The 21,561-nt window shown below is 34.7% G+C and overlaps 1 long non-coding RNA gene across 2 annotated transcripts in view; it reads right to left on the bottom strand.

The window, feature by feature from the left end:
* Nucleotides 1–7,700: 7,700 nt before the first annotated feature.
* The window catches only part of LOC144307195 (uncharacterized), a 185,764-nt gene continuing 171,903 nt past the window's right edge, over nucleotides 7,701–21,561 (bottom strand). For both annotated transcript variants that reach the window (XR_013374129.1, XR_013374130.1), the window contains exon 6: nucleotides 7,701–7,833. This is a non-coding gene — a long non-coding RNA (uncharacterized LOC144307195). The remainder of the gene's footprint in view (nucleotides 7,834–21,561) is intronic.

Genomic DNA, 21,561 nt, shown 5'->3' with positions numbered 1-21,561 from the left:
AGGAAGAGAAAAGTTATGAGGTTGTGAAATCACATTGATGATCTCATTTCAAACTGATAACCCAGTTAAAAAAAAATGAGAATATTCAAAGGCTTAAACAAGAGTAGAAAAAAGAAACGTAAAAAAGAGTATTAGAAAAAAATAATATAGTCCTCAAAACCAGGTGATACGCCACCTACGTAGCCTTTCAATGAAGGATTCACCCTTATTGAATGGCTGAGAGTATTACTGATTGATAACCTTTAGCCGTTTACTTTTTTCCAAGGTTGCTTCAACCGCAGAGGCTCATGTAGCCCAAGTCCCATTGCCACAAACAATGACTGAGGTAGTAAAGTATAAATGACTGCTCAGCTCAGCTCAGCTCAGCTCAACTCAGAACAGCCTTGCAGGACTAATGTAGCTCCCGAACTCCCAGAGTCATCAGACTAGGCTGTTCCACGGCTTACATTTCAGCTTGACTTCTCCCTCTACCCAGTCCTGTTTCCTAATCCTCCTGTTTACAAATTTGTATCCTAAGTGCACTTTTTTTTCAACAATTCATTTATTTATTGAGAGACTGAGAGTGCAAGTTTGGGAGGTGGGGGTGTAGAGGCAGAGGGAGGGAAAGAATCCCCAGCAGATTCCCTGCTGAGTACAAGACCTGAGATGGCAATCGATCCCATGACCCAGAGATCAGGACCAAACAGAAACCAAGACTCAAAAGCCTTACTGACCAAGCCCCCCACACAGCCCATAGTGCACTGCTTAATACCTATCTTACATACCAATTTGTCTCAGAATCTGCTTTCTGGGAACCCAATCTACAACAAAAGTAAAGAGGAAAATACATGTCTTAGCTGAGGTTCCACCCAAATCAGACTCTAAGACTGTTAAGTAAATAATTTATTTAGGAGATGAACTAACACAAAGGTTCAGATGTAAAGCCAGATTCACAAAAATCAGTGCTTATTCATTAACAAGCTTTGTGAAAAAGTTTAAGAATAAAAGCAATCGTCTACTACAGATGAATTAGGGAGAGGTCTAGGGGAGAGCTGCTTCCCAGGACCTTCTTTTGCATGTTGTACACATGCTGTGTAATCTAGAGCAATAAAGGAGATAACCTGTGAGTCATATGTGTTATATCACACAGTAGAAAGTGTTTAGTTTGTGAAATACAGCCATTTAGTAACGTAGGTTACTATAGAGTGTATGGGACATTTGCCAGGGAGTCAAAGCTCACAAAATCCACATAGATTCTAGGGACACCTGGGTGGTTCAGTCAGTTAAGTAACCAACTCTTAATTTCAGCGTGGGTCATGATCTCAGGGACCTGGGATCGAGCCTCAGGTTCGGGGGGTGGGGGTTCCATGCTCAGCGGGAAGTCTGCTTGAGTTTCTTATTTTCCCTCCCCCTCTGCCCCTCCCCCACTCGGGTTTTTTTTTCTCTCTCTCTCTTATCTCTCCCTGTCTTTCTTTCTCAAAAATAAATAAATGAATCTTAAATGGTCCTCTGCCTTAAAAAAAAAAAAAAATCCACAGTTCACCATAAGAAGACCTAAACCATGGTCTACTTAATATTCTGCTTAAAGCATTTCATGCACTCTAAGAGCTCTTCTCCCAGCAAACAGCGTTAGTGTGCTTTGTCAGGAAAGAGGTCTAGTTGTCATCGCATGTATAAAAGGATAAGGCTTGCGCAGCTGCCTTTTTTCTTTCCCTAAGACATCTGCCCTTCAAAGATGAGCTGCTTTGGGATGCCTGGGTGGCTCAGCTGTTGGGCGCCTGCCTTCGGCTCAGGTCATGATGCCAGGATCTGGGACTGAGTCCCGCATCAGGTTTCCTGCAAGGAGCCTGCTTCTCCCTCTGCCTTTGTCTCTGCTTCTCTTTGTCAGTCTGTGTCTCTCATGAATAAATAAATAAATCTTTAAAAAAACACACACAAACAAAGATGAGCTGCTTTAATTCCTCCCTCTTTAGAGGTCAGTAAAATCTAGGGAGGAGTAGGTGAAGAAATAAGAAATTTAAAGGAAAGTGAAAAAAAGCCAATAAAATGCCTACTAAGTAGAGGGGGACTCCTGTGGACAGTAAGAAACTTATTCAACTGAGGACCCTGAGATCATCTATAAAACAAAATTCAAAATTGTTCCCAAGAGGAGCAAAGTCGAGATATTTTTCTACCAATTCCACTGTAGAAATTGGTTGAAAGTCACTAGAGGAGAGGTTAAAAGGACACGCAGGCAGAGAATGCTCAAGTAAACCAGAGGATGTTCTCAGGTAGAGAGTCACAGGTGTTTGGTGTTGGGACCTCAGTGACAAGAATTGTTCACTATTCCACTCACACTGGGCTTCTATGATTCATTAAGGGAATATGGACACAGCAATGGCAGCACTGGTTATGCAAGCCTAAGGTGAGGAAATTGATATATAGTAGTTTTGTTATTTTCATAGTATTCAATGTAAACTTTTTTAAATGAAAAAAAAATGTCTAGCATATAATTAGTGAATTAAAATTAGATCTTCATAAATATTGGAAGAAACAATAGCATAAAGTGAAACAAAGAGACCATGATGTGACAAATATAAAGGGAAATTGAACCTTAAATTAGAGTAAAAAAACTAAAAAGAAAACGCAGCTGCTATACCAATAAATGTAAAGGGTTATAGATTTAACTGTACACTATACATAGCAGATACAATCAAAACCAACTGATCATCAGTTTAGACATAAAGGTATAAGTAGAGTTTCTAGAAAGAATACAAACAAAAATAAAGCAGTTTCCAGTTTTCATATCAGACAGATATATTTTGGGATGAGAAGAATTAAACAAAATAAAAAGAGAACTTACAACAATCAGTTAATTCCTCAAATGAAAATCTAACAATTATAAATATCTGCACACTTAATAAAGACTAAGTACACATTCTTTAAAACTGGAAACATACATTTTATGCTAGGCCATAAAGCATTAAGCAGTTTCAAAAGAATTCAATCCTTCAAAGTGTGTTCACTGAGCATAGTAGAACTAAGTTAGGAATGAATAACAAAAGGATAAAATATAAACCACAACCTGTAGTAAATTAAGCAATACAATGCTGAATAATCCTTAAGTAAAATAAGAAATCTCAATGGAAATTTTAAAATGCTTTGAATTTAATGATAGCTAAAGATTTATATCACAACTCAAAATGGTTATACCCAAAGTAATCTATAGGCTTAATAGAATCCAAATAAAAAATCTCAACAGATTTGTTGTTTTTGAAGTTGAATTGAACATGCTTATTCTTCAAAGGACAAACACTAGTGAAGGCAATTTTGAAAAGGAAAAAAAATGGAGGACTTACCCTTTCAGATATTCAAATTATTATAAAGCTGTAATAGTTAAGATAGTTTGTATTCATTCAAATATACCCAAATGGACCATTGGAACAGAATAGAAAACAGAATAGATTTGAAACCTATATGCTTAGGTAGTGCTTTGCAATGCAATAATGAAAATATAGTCTCTTTCAACAATTTTGATGAATTATTGAAAACTACATCTGAAACGATGTACTATAATTCAGTTGGCTAACTGAATTTAAATTAAAAAAATATCAAAAGATAATCAAACTTCAGGCAACAAAATAAATTTGCATAGGTAAATGCGAATGTTCCTTTTCTTTTTTCTTCTGATTCTCTTACTTTCTTTTGCCTCCTTCCCACAGTCACAACACGGTTTGTGTTGTGATTGAGTTAACCAGATATGATAAATATCAAACAACCTTAATTACTTTATCATCAATTAATTCATAAAATTTAATTAATAAATCTTTAGGGTCATCTAGTTAATGAACTATCAGAGATAGCTCAGGTGCAATGCAGGTATAATTTTGGCATTGACACTTTCCTGAGAATTTCTGTTTAAATAGCAAATTATTTTGTTTAAATAGCAAATTATTTTGTTTAAATAGCAAATTAAATTTCAAAAAAATTGAAAGTGAAAAAGCAATGAGATCTTCAGCCTTTTTGTGACTTCTGCTCCTTTAAAATATCTCATGTTTAATCTATCATTTCTCATGGAATGCATGGAAATAAAAATGAACACAAATATTCCCAAAGATTCCTAGAAATTTCTTCTGGCTAAACTCATAGCACACAGGAATATTCAAGGTAATTTACATAGGAAAACAAAAAACAGGACCTGAGTGTGATGTTTAAAATGAAATTGGAAAGAGGCAGAAAGACTATGAATAAATACAGTTGGGATTTTCCAAGGTTGTACAAGTCCCATGGTGTTCAAATAAAATATACACAGGTACCTTAGGCTCTCAGTAGAAATACTGATTCTTATGCCCTGTCCTCAGAGATTCTGTTCCAGGAGATTTGGTGCATATCCCAAGAATCCACACTTCCAGCATGGTGCTTCTAAGTGACTTGAACTACTCAATTCAAGAATTCCACTTTATTGATACTGAAATATGCCTGAAATCAGTGAGGCTGTGTGATGTTTGGAGCATATGCAAAGAGCTTAGTTACCCTCTAAAGTACAACAAATGTTAACAATAGTAAAAGTTTTCCATATTTGAATTCAAATATTTAAAAGTAGAAAACTGAGTATATTGTGATATCGTGAAGATTGATAGGGACCCTGTGGTTGCCCTGCAGGGGACAGGATCAATGCTCCACTGGTTTGGATGTTAGTGATGAAACTACACAGACACTGAGAAGACATGAAACGACCCATTACTCACAAGAATGAAGTTTTCTGAGGAGAGCAGGGCTGGTTCCCAAGCTGGTTTGAAAATAACTTGAAAGACAGGGAGTAGCTGGTGGCTTGGTTAATAAGTGGGCATGGAATGAGAGTTCCTACTTCCTGGCCAGGACTTACCTGGTTTGAAGTTCTTACTGGGGTCAAAGGAAGAAATGCATGGTCTTTGCTCTCACATGTGGGGTGAGATTGAAAGAGGGAAGGGTGGGGCTTGAAAGCTGTCAGCAAACATCAAAAGTAGAATCAAACTTTTTATTAAAATACCTGAAAAGAGGGACGCCTGGGTATCTCAGTGGTTGAACATCTGCCCATCTGCCTTCAGCTAAGGGTGTGATCCCAGGTCCAGAGATTGAGTCCACCTCAGGCTCCCAATGAGGAGCCTGCTTCTCCCACTGTCTATGACTCTGCCTCTCTCTCTGTATGTTTCATGAATAAATAAATAAAATCTTAAAAAAAATACCTGGAAAAAAAAAACCCTGAAAATATAAGGTCATTAAGACTTAGTTGAAAGTTCTGACTAGCTAGCCATCAGTGAGGTCTATAGTATTATCCCAAACATTCTGCAAAGCAGAAATGGTTATTTGAAATATGAAACCATTATTTGGAAGACACTGTTCTATTCCAAACCCTTTTTAATTATATTATTTGAGTTTTGTCAGTTTAATCAAATAAATTTAAAATAAACATTCCACAGGTAAAAGTCCATGGGTTTACTAAATCACACAACAAAATAGTCTAACATTTATAACCGACGAGTATATGCAATCTGGTAGGTCTTTCTATTAAAAAAAAATCAAAAGTAGTCTCGTAGTGGGGTTGTTATAGTTGGAAATACTCTATTGTAACCAAATTCCTTCAGAAAGTGGATTTCACAGCAAGACTATAGAAGTTAACTTAACGATAAGAAGCCAAATAATGACTTCCACTCATATGTATTTTTGTGTTTTGAAGGTTTTAGGGTACCATCCTCAAAATGGGAGAAAATGTTGAGATATAAACATCCAGCCTAGTACTAATGTTTAGCAAAACCAAAGATAACCCTTAGATAAATACACAGAAATTGCTCTTAAAAATACTTTCTGAAGATTATAACTCTAGATATGGGAAAAATCAAAGTGATTTCTTTTAAAGAATAAAGTAAGTTAAAACTGGCACCAAAAAAAGCCTTACCACCTACCTATGAAAACAAGTTTTAACTGCAGGTGAGTAAGTAAACAAGACTTAAAAAGCTTTCAGAGGAATAAAACAACAAGGAATAAAAATGGAAAAAAAAATGTCTCCTAGGGAACAAAAAAAGCCAATCATTGCTATAACTCTGCAGGGATGGCTTATGATTATGTCTGTGAATACAGCATCCACTGAAAAGTTAAGCTTTCTCATTTCATTTTACAGGAAAGGGGAATGCTTAGATGATTGCTCCCACCAACGTTTAGGGGGAGGAATTCTTTTTTTCTTTCTTTAATAATGACTATGGGATACTCCTTTTTTTTAAAGGAAAATCCTGTTGTCAGTGTTATTTTATGCAAAAAATTCGATGGTATACCAAACCATCAAATAGGCAATAAAGTATCAATAGTTGAGTCCCATTTTGGAACGAATAAATTTATCTACTGAGCTATAGAAAGACCATTTATCATCTGAGTTATTAAAAAGTTCTGTTTCAGCCTGATATGAGAATAAATTGAATGAACTAGTAAATTAGAAGTTTAAGCAAATTGAAATAGAATAGATGACAAAAAAACAAACAAACAAAAAAAAAACAACACATGATACCACAGAAACATTATGGTCTTTGAAGTCACAGAGACCTGTGTTAAAATTTTAGTTAGAAACCTAACCACTGTATAACTTTGTAAAAGATACTTAATAGATCTGGAGCTTCAGCTTCTTCATATAAAAAATTTGCAAAATGTCATGATTTGAATTGATACATGAGAATTACAGGGCCTGGGAACAGTGTCAGCCATGTAGTATGTTCTCAAACATTAGTATATATTATAGAATTATAGAATGAGTAATTAGTAAAATGTCAGCAATTCCTAAAGTAATCTCTGGCTTAATTCTTGTCCCTTGAGGTTTATAAGAAAAAGAAAAGATTTTATGTTAAAGTAAGATTGAAGAGCAGTATATAGTAGAACACTCAAGGGAAGGAATAAAAGAATGTCATCATAGAGACATTTATGCACAATCTATACCCCAATGTATATGGAAGTCACCTTTGCTAATGTCCCTTTGGAAATTCATAATTATTTTTTAAGATTTTTTGAAACTTATGTATTCATGAGAGACACAGAGCAAGAGAGAGAGGCAGAGACACAGGCAGAGGGAGAAGCAGGCTCCATGCTGAGAGCCCGATGTGGGACTTGATCTTGGGTCTCCAGGATCACAACCCGGGCTGAAGGCAGGCGCTAAACCGATGAGCCACCCGGGCTGCCCCATAATTATTGTTAGCATATCAGAAAGTCTAAGAAATCTTGTTATCAGAATTTATCTGGAGTTACATTAAAATCCTTTAGCAAACCTTGAAAAAAATAGATTTGAAAAAAAAAATAACATGGCTTCCCACACATTTGACCTTATAGTGTGTGTGTGCATTACGCACAGCTGTATCTTATAGAACTGGTTGGTTTTCTTTAAACCAACTTTTAGGGGGATCCCTGAGTGGCCTGCCTTCGGCCCAGGTGGTTTAGCGCCTGCCTTCAGCCCAGGGCGTGATCCTGGAGACCCCGGATCGAGTCCCACATCGGGCTTCCTTCATGGAGCCTGCTTCTCCCTCTGCCTGTGTCTCTGCTTCTCTCCCTCTCTCTGTGTCTCTCATGAATGGATAAAATCTTAAAAACGAACTTTTAGAAAAAAAATGTTAATATTCACATAATTATCAGGTGCATTGAAGAGGTTAGATTATATTAGTCTTTATGTAAAGATGGAATATAGATATCTTATTCAGCTTAGGGTACTATAACAAAAATACCATAAACTGTGTGGCTTGAACAGCAGAAATGTATTTCTTGTAGTCCTGGGACCTGAAAGATCAGGGTGCTAGCCTGGTAGGGTTCTGGTTGCGGGCTTCCTTTGGTTTGCAGATGGGGCCCTTCCTGCTGTATCTTCACCTGGTGGAGAGAGAAAGTTATCTCTTTGGTCTCTTCTTATATAGTGAATAAACACACTGTGAGGACTCTACTCTCATGACCTCATCTAAACTGAATTACCTCCCAGAGTCTACTGCCCCAACCAAATACCATCAATTGGGGGTTAGAGTTTCAACATATGAATTGTGGGAGATATAAACATTCCATCTGTAGTGACAAAATGTCAAAGAATTTAATGCTGTACATATTTTACTTGATTTCTATGTGCCTCAGTTTGTTCATGTGTGAATGAAAATAACATTTTTTAAAGATTGATTGATTGATTTAGAAAGAGAGGGAGCACAAGAGGAGGGCAGAGAGAGAGAGAGAGAGTCTTAAGCAGACTCCTCATTGAGCGTGGAGCCTGATGCAGGAGCTCGATTTCACAACCCTGAGATCATGACCCAAGTCAGAGCAAGAGTTAGCCACTTGATTTATGGCACCGCCCCAATGTCCCTGAAAATAACATTTTTGAATGGCCACCATGAAGTTTAGAGATATGATTCATGAAACATCTCTGTGACCATAGAAAAGTAAGCACTTAAAAAACGATAGTGAATAATAATACTTATTTTGGTAGCGCTATAATGAAATATTTCATTATTCTCTTAAATTATTTTGGAGCCTCTATAATGTGTCCTTTCAAAGACTTATGTTAACTTCTCTGGTTCTATGCATAGAATGATATGATCAGTTTTTCTCTAATAGATTACTTTGAATTATAAATATCCTTTATCTCCTGTTCTAAAACATGTATTTTCCCTTTTCCTTATTGCCATCAGCTACTGTTCACTTCTCTACTTTCTTTTACAGCCCATCCCTAAAAGAGCTGCTTGTTCTGCCTCATTCTCAATTTACTCTTGACCCTAATGCATTTCAGTCCCGACCCATCTCACTCCACCAGGAAGTGTGCGTGTGTGTGTGTGTAGTGGATAAACATTACCAATGAGCTAAATTTTCTGAAGCAAAGTAATTTGTCCATTCTCATTGTACCCACCGTCTCAGAGAATTTGATCCAGTTGACAACTTTTTTGTTTCTGGGAATAGTTTCTTTAATGAGTTTAAAATTCTCTTTCACAATTTGTTCCCTATTGTTTCCTTTTATGGTTGCTTCTCCTTTGCTCAACATCTAAGTGATGGATTACCTTAGGACTCAATCCTGGATCTTTTTTTCTCTTGCTTTCTCTTCCATATGATCGTATTCAAGTTCATGGTCTTAAAACCCATCTATATGCTGTTGGCCTATCATTGTACTTCTGTAGCCCAAACCCTCCTCTGATATTCAAACTTATACTTTCAAATGCCTGTTTAACAGCTTCCTTTGAAAACCTACAAGGCATTCCAAAAATCATGAAGCCAGAATGGAACTTTTTAAATCTACCACACTATCACCATCAATATTTTCAAGACATACAGCCTTTCCAAATCTACCAACCAATTCTCAGCATCCACCCACACTACTGTTTAATATGAAACTGACTCTCGTCTGTTAACTACCTCACTCTCAATCGCCTCCACCCAATACTTTCCATCAGAAAGTTCTATCATTTCCACCTCATAAATGTATTTGCTGTACACCTGTATTTTCTTTATTTGTACTGCATTCACATCATTCAGTTTCTTTGCATGTCCAAAGATGACCAAAAGTTCCATGAATAATAACTCTAATTAAATATAATTGGTTTTCTTTAAATGTTAAATAATTTATTTATACATTTTAAAGACATTATTCTGAGAAGTAATCTATTGGTTTGAGCAGACTACCACTGGGATCCTAACTCATCCTGAATGTTCAGATTCTTCTAGCCTGTGATTCATTCTAATAGACCTTTTGCATAATAAGAGTATGGTTATTTTTTTATTTTGCTTTTCTTTCATTGTGTTGTTGTGATTATTAACTTTTTGTTCATGTTTCTGCATCACTTCTGGTGGTTTTCGGCTGGCAGTTACAAAGTATACAAAAAGATGCTAAGATTGAGATAAAATCCTGTTTTATTTAAAGTAGGATACAGGAGGGATCCCTGGGTGGCTCAGTGGTTTAGTGCCTGCCTTCAGCCCAGGGCGTGATCCTGGAGTCCTGGAATCGAGTCCCACATCAGGCTCCCTGCATGGAGCCTGCTTCTCCCTCTGCCTGTGTTTCTGCCTCTCTCTGTGTGTGTCTCTCATGAATAAATAAATAAAATCTTAAAAAAATAAATTAAGATACAGGGATGTATTTAATGTGAAATTGAAGCAAAGAGCAGGAGGGGATCTAGTATAGCATAGCAGTACTTCTCTTATACCTATGTTCCCTAATTTTGGGAAGAATATGTATCAGATTTACCACCGATATTGTTTATACAAGGTAGTCCTCTGTATTATGCAAGAGGTTCAACATTTTCTGTGCCCTAGGATTTTGTATTAAGAATTACATCCCTTTTTAAGAATCACTCAACTCAATTTCTGTGCCTTGTATGCTCTTAAAACAAACTTGAGGTCTGTAAGACCATTATTTGGGTAAGAGCAGTTACAGAAATCTGAAGCAAGGCTGTCACTGGAAACCAACTGCATGCTCACTTCTTTTTTTAAATTTAATTTAATTTCATTTAAATTCAGTCAATTAACATGTGGTGTGTTAGTTTCAGAGGTAGAGTCTAGTGATTCATCAGTTTCATCCAGTGCTCATCGCATCAAGTGCCCTCCTTAATGCCCAACACCCAATTACCATAACTCCCCACCCCCCTGCACTCCAGCGATTCCCAGTTTGTTTCCTATGGTTACGAGTTACTTATGGTTTCTCCTCTCTCTCTGATTTCATTTTATTTTTCCCTCCTGTCCCCTACAATTCCCTGTTCTGTTTATTAAATTCCACATATGAGTGAAATCGTATGTGCATGTTTACTTCCTGAGGAGTAAACTCATGGATGCAGGATTGCAGGCAAATGTATTTCTAAAACCATTGTTTACCATAGTAACAAAATCCATAATCTGTGTGTATGTATGTGTCTATGTGCATTGCAAAAACTACTTCCTTAAAGCTGAATTAAAACTTCCAGGTCTGATACAAGCAGTAGATATTTAAAGTTAATCAGTTTAAAATCTGAAATGTGCTTCAAAACCTGTGTGTGTTTATCCAAGTCCCACAGATCCCTACAGTTATTCCACTGATTAGATATTAGGAGAAGAGACATAAAAGATGAATCTAATGGCAATAGTGTAAAGTTAGTTATTAATTATATAAAGTTATTTTTGGAATAATTAACTCAAATGATCTGTATCAAAAAGAACAGGTATTACTTCCTCAATTTTATATCACAGTGGACTCCGGGATATTTTCAATAAAATGAACAGAAATTTAGTCAATTTTTTATTTTCTACATCCAAGAATAGGAAATATGGGCTTAGCATTTGAGGGAGTAACATGCACTACACTGGTATGATTTCTTTTACCTTTGTGAATAAGTCACAATTTCTGTTCATTATAATTATAAATCACTCAATTGTCGGCTTTCAAATGCCATTTAAAAGATTAAGCCACTTGTTACCATTATAATACTTGAATGAGAAATTAACAGCATCTGAATATATTAATGATAATATAACCTTTATATTTCTGTTCCAGTTGCTCAGCTCAAGTGTAAGGATTTGGCTGAGTGATGTGTTTCTTTTACAGAAAATATTTTCAAGTTTAAATGAAATGTTTTTTAATCCAATAAAGATATCTTCCAAGAAATAATGCTTACATTAAAATAAAAAGATATGCTAATACCAGAACTCAATACTTTTGTATGCCAAGTGTTCTTCCATCTTCTGTATACCAATATGTCTATATTTATGCAAAGCATCTTTGATATCGGCCATTCTATACTTAGATCCAACGAAGTTGGCTTGACTTGAAGTCCTTCGATGTAGCTCTTATCACAAGCCCTGATTATCCTGAATATTTTTAGAATAGGAATCATTCCAGCTCAGAGTGGTTTTAGGACTTTGGTTCCTGATATTAATGAGGCAGATCATTAGTTGGTGGAAGCTTCCTTCCAGATGGTAGGTGATAATAGTGCATTTAGGGAGATGTGCTGAGTTAGGAGAAAAGTTTGTTTGACACTTGGCCAACTCTTTCATCAAAGAAGATATTTTCATACTCTGAATTCAGATTTGGTATCAATTACAAGAGCAAGCCCTAAAGAAAAGTAGGAGTCCTTAACACCATATATACAAGTTCTTGCCATCCTTTCATTTTTCTCCTTTTAAATATTGTCTTTTCTTGGATAATTTCTCTCTGAATCATAACCTTGTCAACAGTTGCATGTTATATATAAAGATATCTCTGTCATACTCTATGTAACATCAGTTTTTGGTGCTCAGATAAAGTATTGCCAATGATAACATTTCTTAAAATGAATGTCTTGACTTTAGGGGGGAGGATGATCTGAAACTTTGCTTCCATCGCTATTACCCTCTACTTGGCGCTTCTATCAGTTTTTGCATGTGTGGTGGTCGATTTGCTTTCCATTCCTGTGTTGATCATTTTATGCCTGAAGCAGAACTCTCTTCAGGATTAGCTTATTTAGGATGAATAGGTCAAGCTGAGTATGAAAACGAGAACAATGAAATTCCTTATCTTCAGTAGCACAGAAGGCCACAAATCCTTCTAAAAAATAGGTGCTTAGGGATACGATGGGAGCATCTTCCACAGCCTTAAAATAGTGCTTTTTAATGCATGGCAAACAGTGAAATTCAAACAAGAACCTTATATGTTATATAGTACATGTGGATTTTAAATTAAATTGTTCATTTAACCTCGGTTTCAGTAATTCCTGGGAAAAAGGAGATTCAAATCAATGAAATATCAAGTATTTTATTGTTTCAATTTTACAGATAACCAGAGGAACAAGAAATTATAAAAAGGGATTTTAATCTGTTTACCAAAACAAATACCTAAATTATGAATAGAATCGTTGCTAGATTGTTTGTCTACAATAAATTCTTTTGCAAACATTTCTTAATGTTGTTAAATTCATCCCTTTCTGTTTATTTTATTAGATTTTAACTCACACATTAAAGGTTTTAGAATAATATGTACAAATACATATATATAGGCATTTCTAAACAAATATTGTGTATCTGTCATTATAAAATCTGTCAGTGCAGAAGCACTCCAATGAACATTTAATAATATTGTGTTCTTATACTTTATACTTCAAGTGAGTTATATCATGCAACTAAGCAAAATGCAAGATAAACATATTTATTTTAAAATTATCTTGAATTATTATTCATGTGTCCATTATCCATGATTCTCAAATAAGAAAATTCTCTTTTAAAAATAATTTTCCAAATTACCAGCATTTTTTAGGAGAGTTATTTGATGAAATGAATATCTGTGAGTATATTTACAACTATGCCAATTGATTATTTTTCTTCTTTTGCTAAGTGTAAGTCTAACAGCAACTTTTTAAAATCATTTTGGGTAAATTATCAGCTTAAAATATCTAAGCACAGATACTTTTAAGGTATATTTAAAGAATATATATACTGTAATACCAGTTCTCAAGTCATTTGCAAACCTTTTGAAGAACAAAAAAATTAGCATTACAATAATTAATGAACTATATAATATATATGATCATATAATCAATGAATAGAGAAAGAGGATGTTAGGAAAATCCTAAACTGGAAATGTAACAACCTTAAGCTAATTTTAAACTGTAACAAGTTAGATGTCTAATCACAACCACCCTGAAAGGGAAGAGTGTTTGGAAAGGGGATCCGCCTCACTGGGAGAAAAGTGCACACATTCTAGGCAGTATGTGCTAGGCTTTAAGAGAATTATATAATGACATACCGTGAATTTTAAGATGAGAAGCTTGGACTATACCTAATATTGCATAAAAACCCACGAGGCAGGCTGAAGTATGGAATTGGCATCCTGAAATATGCCTTTATGACTTACAATTCAGGATGAGCTGGGAGGTGGAGATAAGAAAGAATGTCCGTCAGGAGGTCATTGTATTTATCCAAGAATAAAGTAATGCAAGCTTAGAGGGTTGGCAGTAGAAAAAAGGACAGGGCAAATTCAGCAGGCACTTTAAAGAAAAATTCAGAAAATTTGGAGGTGATTGAAGTTATAGAAAAAGCACAATATACATGAAAATCTGCATGCCTATCTAATTGGACTCTATCCAATTCTATAGTTATTACTTCCTTTCATTACACAATACTCATATCTTGTCACTGTTTTCATAATTTTCTTCATATTGGAAAAATTTTCCTTAAAAAAGAGTATCTCTTTCTATTTAGCATCTTTTTTTCTGCTTAGAAATATGCTACTGAGACCAAACTGAGATATGAATCAACATTGGAGTAAGTAAGACCTATGTGAGTTTAACATAAGCCCACAAATTACTAACTGATATTCCTTGTATGCCTCATATATTCACACTTATATCCATTGTTGCTAGAAAATTCTCCAGCACAAAATAAGTACCCAATGAATACTGACTCAATGGTTAACTACATGAATGAATGTTTAATGTTTTAAGCTCAAGTTTCATCATCCGTTGATTGATAGTGCTAGTAATTGTATTTTAAAAAAGTGAGATGATTAAATTAGATAGTGTAATAAGTACTTTACAAAAGTTAGTTCTATCACTAGACAAAAATGCAGACTAAAGTTTCAAGTGTTTTATTCCATAAATATTTGACTGGGTGAATAGTTTAAACGTTTCTTTGTGTATGTTTTCATTTTGTGACAGCTAGTGTTTCATTGTCATATTTTACAGATAAGACACTGAGGCACAGAAAAGTTAAATGATCTACTCAATGTGATGTGGTTTGCTAATGACAACTCTGTGGTTAATCTCTGTGGTTACAGTTTCCAGTCTACTGCTCATCTATTACTATTACACGGCATTTTACTAAACATGTATTTTTATGTTTATGCCATGCATTTTGGTAGTGATAGAACATGAATTCATTAGCAAAGGGAGATGTCACAAATCTCATAAAAGACCATGGCAAAGGACTCATACTATAGGAGAAGTCAAGGAACCACTGAAGAGTTTTAAATCTGGAAATTTGACTTAGTTTGATTTTGTTCGTGTTACTTAGGTCTGCAGTGTATGTGAATAAATAAATGATAGAAGGTCCAGTTAGCATCGAGTGCAGAAGTCTACCTAAAGGTTAATATGGGGAAAGGGAGATGGAAAGAAGAAGTGAGGAGGAAGAAAGGCATTCAGCAGGGCTCAGCTGTATGTGTAATATTTATTTTTAATTTTTTTAATTTTTTAAAATGTTTAATTTAAATTCAGTTTGCCAACATACAGTATAATACCCAGTGCTCATCTCATCCAGTGTCTTTCTTAGTGCCCGTCACCCAGTGTAATATTTATTTTTAAAAAAGAATTTATTTATTTTGGAGAGAGAGAGAACACAAGTAGGGGGAAGAGGCAGAGGGAGAGGGAGAAGCAGACTCTCCACTGAGAAGGGAAGCCTGATGCAGGGCTTGATCCCAGGACCCTGAGATCATGACCTAAGCCAAAGGCAGATGCTTAACTGAGCCACAGGTGCCCCTGTATGTGTAATGTTTTATTTTGGTTTACTCTGATACAATTGTGGGAAAATATGAGGCTTTGACATTAGATTTGGCATCATTTGATACAGATGCTTTGTAATATTTTATGTTCTTTATAGGCCTAGAATATGTAATTCATAATGAAATATAGAGATAATATGTTTTGAATTTAGGCTGTGATAGTGGGCATGTAAAGAGAGAGGAATGATTCTTTAAATGTTTAGAAGTGCAATAAGGAAGTAAGGGGGGCAGAATTAAGGATAATTCTTAGGTTTACAGAATGAGTTTATAGGTACATGATAAAAATGATAGGGAAGTGAGATTTAGAGTGATGTATAATTACGTATAAGAAAAATATGTATTTTGTAAATGAAGGATCTAGAGAATACAGGAAGACATTGTATCTAGGGCAAAGATGGAGTAGATAGAGATATACCGGAAAAGTAATGTTGGACACTTTGATAATGGAAAAAAGAAAGAAGAAAGGAGTACGATGATGAAGATATCTCTCCCTGACATCATAAACCCCAAGACAGCAAGAACCTCTCAAAATATCTCATCACTTTCATTTTACTTCTTTCTTTCTTGCTAATTGGATTTTGTACCTAGAAATAATTTCCTATTGTTTCTCACCTGCATATATATTTTAGAAAATTATCACCCAAAACCTGTCATATCCTCTACTTTTGCAGATTTCTTTTTTTTTTTTTAATCAGCCGAAATATGACATTTTAGTCTACCTTCCACTCAGTCAGTTTTCTAATTTTCATCATCCTAATGCAATGACCTGGTTTAAGAAAGAAGGCTAACAGAAGGTGGGTATTGTGAAGTCGTTCAATTTTTTAAAATAAAGATAAATATTGATGAAATTTGCTGTTTCAAAGTCCAATCAGCGAAAGAACATCAACACCAGATATTTTAATAGAGATGAGAAGGAAAAATGGATTCCTTTTAGCCAACTGCTGGGAGCTGGCCATATATATCCCTCATGACATAAACAATTTCACAGAACATCAATAAAAAATGACTGTAATTGAGAAAGACCAAAAGAAGACCATCCTGCAACCATGTCTGAGCACAGACAAAACAAGAATACTGTGCCACAACAAAAGGACCACCATACTTCTTTCCCAGCAAAAGAGAGTGATGGCTGCTTTTTCACCAGTTACAGCTGTACCCTTGCTCTGTTCTGTGCTCATCCTGAATGAAAGACATTAAAGTAACCAATAACATAATTAACAGCATCTTTCAATTGCACCCATTTCAGAGCAAAGAAACTTCACTTCCTTGTATTCTTCTCAAAATCAGCTAATACAAACTCAAATTTGTTAATGAAGTCATGCTATCACCATCTTCCTGAGATGCACATTATTTTCTTGTGTGTTTTCCCTGGTTGCAGCAAGTAAACCCAAACTTTGACTAAAAAAAATCGTAAAGTAGATTCAGCTTTGACTAAAGGAGTGTCAGGATTCTGAGTAACAAAATGCTGTCATCCCCTGTTAGTCAAAGGGTCACTGAGGAATATAAATGGACAGATGTGCACAATATGTGGCTGAGCAAAGGCATATGTAGCAATTACTTGCTGGTATTACTGAAAACATATAGGCTTGATGATATTGGGTGGACCATGTAAAGCTACAAAAATTTGTCTTGCCAAGGCATAGGTAGATCTAAGACTAGAACTGAAACATATCTTGTAGCTTCCATTTCTATGTATTTTCCTAAACTGAAATCTACTTGCTATTCTTTTGTATTGTATTCTTTGAACTTCAAGGAATGGGGTAGGGTACACAAAAGAGAGGAAGGTGAGGATTTCCTTTAAAATCTATGCTAATTTCCTTTAAAATCTATGCTAAATCCAATTTATTCATCCTAGGCCTTTAAAAGGACACAAGGCCACCTGGGTGGCTCAGTCAGTTAAACATCTGACTCTTGATTTCAGCTCAGGTCATAAGGGTTGTGAGATTGAGCCCTGTCTTGGGCTCCATGCTGGGCATAGAGCCTGCTTAAGATTCTCTCACTCTCTTTCCTTCTGCCTCTCATCCTTCTTTCTCTCTAAAATAAACAAACAAAAACAAATAAAACAAAAGGACCCTAATACTTTATGCTCAATACCAATGCCTAGGAAACACCTTAGATCTTGATCTGCAATTATCAACACTCTTTTAAGTACTTGTTTTCGGGGGTGGATGTGTGAGGTCATTGGAGGGAGCTTCTCATATCTTTCAACACAATTTCTGTCAATATTAGCTGCTTGTAAGAATTTTAAAAATAACATCATCAGTGCTCCACCTGAGAATAAGTGAATTATAATCTCAGTGGCTAGGATCTGAGCAATGTCCTTTTTTAAGGGCTACCTTGTGAGGGAAAGTTGATAATCACTGAGGACATAATGGGCTTGACTCACATCAGTCAACAGAACTGTTACCTTCCTTGAAGGAAGGTGAAAAATATCAATCAGATAAGTTTCTACTCACCCCTACATGGGGCCACTTCACAATCTGTACCAATGCTAAACAACTATCTAAAACCATGAGATAAGGAGTTAAATCTCCCAATGTCTATAATAATAAATCTTAGGTGCTATCTCCCCAAAGCCCTGAAATGGTCAAAACATTATAAAATACATATGTAAAAATAAATAGTGCCTGTAAAGGTAAAACATAAGTACATATAAAAGACGATACAAATTTATTTTTCTTTTATAATTTTTCTCTTCTATCAGATTTAAAAGAAAATGATAACCTAAAAATTAAAAATCTGTATTGATAGGCACACAATGGATAAAGATAAAATCTGTATAACAACAGAACAAAGGAAGAAGAATGGAACTGAGCTAGCTACATACTTACAAAGTTTATATACAATTGAAATTAAATTGGCATTGATCCAAACTTGATTGCTATAAATTAAGATCATAACTTTAATCTCCAGAACTTCCACTAAGAAAATAACTAAAACAATATACTGAAGTATGACAACGGGATTAAAATGTAACACTATAGTACTTAGTTTCATGGCCTTGTATGAGCCATTCTTGTTCCCATTAGTGAAATTATTCTCAGTAATATGGGATCCTGATAATTCCATGTGGAAACTTGTGGCTTGTAAACATGCTACAGGATAATACAATTCATTATCTGTTTTTAGAAAGAAGTTTACCTGATAAATTTTAGTCCCCCAGCCATAACTTATTGACAAATCCATGTCAAGACCAGCCAGCTTTGAAATAAAAGACAGAAGCAATAGGAGACATTACCCAAATTTGGATTAAATGCTATTAATTCTTTTTCATGATATTTCAAACCTTCACAGCTGTGACCCAATAGGCTTGATGTTGACCCAGCATAATCTCTAATTCCCACACTGATGGTAAAGAAAAAAAAAAAAACAAGGTCGAGGGAGTAATGTGAAAACCATGAGCTATTCTTAGGGACTTACAAGCATCAGTTCTGATTTTTCAATAAATGACAATTATTGATGCATGGATAATCAAACTGTGAATTGTTTACTATATTTGGCTCTTTCATTGGTCACCTGCAGCTCTTCAAAACTTATTATTTGTACTAGCAGCAGATGTGGGATCTTTTGTTGATTACAAAATCCAGGGCTATTCCACAAGCATAGGTATGGTGATTGGAATGTGTTACTAGTGACTTATTATTATACATATGTGCTGAGTGTCCTGTTTTCTTTTTGCTCTAAGTATTACTGGAGTTTGAATTTATTAACTGGTTTCAACAGTAAAAGTGAAGCTAATAATTGCAGAAAATATGAAACTGAACATTTGCCCTGAAGACAGGTTTTATCTTTTACAGAAACAGAATTTTGGAAGTAAAAAGAAAAATGAAAAAGTTAATGGTCTTCTTGTGGTTTGTAGGAAACATAAGTGGGAAAGATGGCACTGTATCCTAAGTTCTCTGAGGCCCAATTAAGTTTCTTTTACTTCCAGCTAACCAGCATAGATAATAAAATCAACACAAAAAGTTACCAAATATATGAATTATAAAATCTTTTGCTGCTTCCCATTATCTGAAAAATATTGCTACATATTAGGAATACTAAAAGATCAGATATGATGAAGATAAAAAAAAGTATAGCATTGCTCTTACAGTTTTTCCCATTGATTTCAATAAAATGAATGGAATCCCTACTAAGTGCCTAACTCTATAAAAGGCACTGGGGAAGCAAATGTAATTAAGATATTGGCTCTATCTGTATCATTCAGGTAGCTTACAGACCAGTGGGGAAACTGAATCCATAATATAATAAGTGCACTGTAGAGCTATCTTGCACAGAACAAAAGATGCTTTTCCATTTGGTTTCCATATATCACTTAGAAAGATGAGTGCATTATTTTTTGTGTTGGTATCTTATCCTTGCTTAGTATCTCTGAAACCACAACTTCTTCCACCAATTCATAAATCTCATCCTATCACATAATTTTACCTTGCTAGTATATTTATCACTTATAATTTTTAAATATATTTCCATCACTTGTGTTCTTTATTCTTGCTAGACATCCTGCTCATGCAATCTTCTAGTTCTAATTTTCAAAAAAAAGTCTCTATTGAATATTTATTTCTTTCTCATATTGAGTGACATATAATTCCTTTTGTCAAGTCTTATTTCATATTTTAAATCATTTTATTATCCTCCATGCTTTGCAAAATATAAATGGCATTACAAGTATTAAGATCACTACCACTAGATTTCAGTGTGAATATGACAAATGGTAACAGGAGCAAGATTACAAAATTGAGTATGTATTTTGCTTCTTCCCATTCAAGTTAGATCATGTGGACTGGACACTGTGTATTTGAGCATTTCAGTAGCTTCTTTGCTGTTCAGTATTCAATAGGTACAGCTACAAAACTATCCAAAAATTATTTAGGAACTTTCCTCCACTTACTTTCTGTTCTTAGAGATCTTGAAATCATTAAGGGAGATGAATGAAATGTTAGCTCATTCTATTTCTTTCCCAAAAGGAAGAAGAATATCTAATAAGGAGTTCTTAAATAAGCTCTATTAAAATTTCAGTACTCAAAAGCTTTTGAAACATAGTCTAGAGTATATTGTCACAATTTTTGACAGAATGACATAATCAGGTTTAATAAGCTACTGAAGTCCACAGAGGTATATAAGAAATGAAACAATTTTGATAGAGAAAACAAAAGCTATACAAATCTTCCTTGACTTACAATGGGGTTATGTCCTGGTAAACCCATTGTAGTTGAAAATAGTCCAAGTTTAAAATGCCTTCATATACTTAATCTACTTAAACATTGTAGTTTCACCTAAGCTACCTTAAACATGCTCAGAAAAATTACATTTGCTTATAGTTGGGCAAAATCATCTAACATAAAACTTAGTTTATAATAAAGTGCTGAATATCTCATGTAATTTATTGAATATTATAAAAACTGAATGTGAAAAACAATGTTGTATGGGTACAGAATGGTTGTAAGTATAGTAGGTTGTTTACATTCATGGTCACAGGGCTGACTGGGAGCTATGGCTTGCTGCTGCTCAGCATCATGAGACAGTATGATACCACATGGCACTAGCCCAGGAAAGATCAAAATTCCAAATTTGAGGTACAATTTCCACTGAAGACATATTGCTTCTATACCATCATAAAATTGAAAATTATAAGTCAAACCATTATAAGTAAGGGATCATCCCTTGCTGGCTGTTACTGATCGCTAATCAAATACTAATATTAATTTTATTTGGTAAATATTTTTTATATTTACAGAAATAATGTAAATAAAATATTATATATTGGTCTTCTATCAAAGCAAAAATATGCCTTATGGTTTTAAAATACAACCTGTGATACCTGTGCTTCAGGTTTTCATTAACTACACCTCCTTATCTGAAATTTAAGATCTCTGTATTTTTATGTAAATAATAATGAGAATAACTTTCATAGGCATACAATTTTTAAAACATCTTTTATTAATTCATGTATTATTTTTTCTGATAGATGCCCATGGGCCAAACAATGATAATAATGACTGTTTGCCTGTTCATAAAAAAAACTACAATTTTGTTTTTAGGTTCATAAGAAAACTTATTATTAAAATTTTCTGTCAGTATGTTGTGGGCATATTATCTATACCATACTTTTTTTTTATAGAAACACAATTCTGGCA

This window comes from Canis aureus, chromosome 38 (assembly GCF_053574225.1).
Source record: "Canis aureus isolate CA01 chromosome 38, VMU_Caureus_v.1.0, whole genome shotgun sequence".
Lineage (NCBI taxonomy): Eukaryota > Metazoa > Chordata > Mammalia > Carnivora > Canidae > Canis > Canis aureus.
The sequence above is the reverse complement of the archived record's forward strand: the minus strand, read 5'-3'. Positions and strand labels throughout refer to the sequence as shown.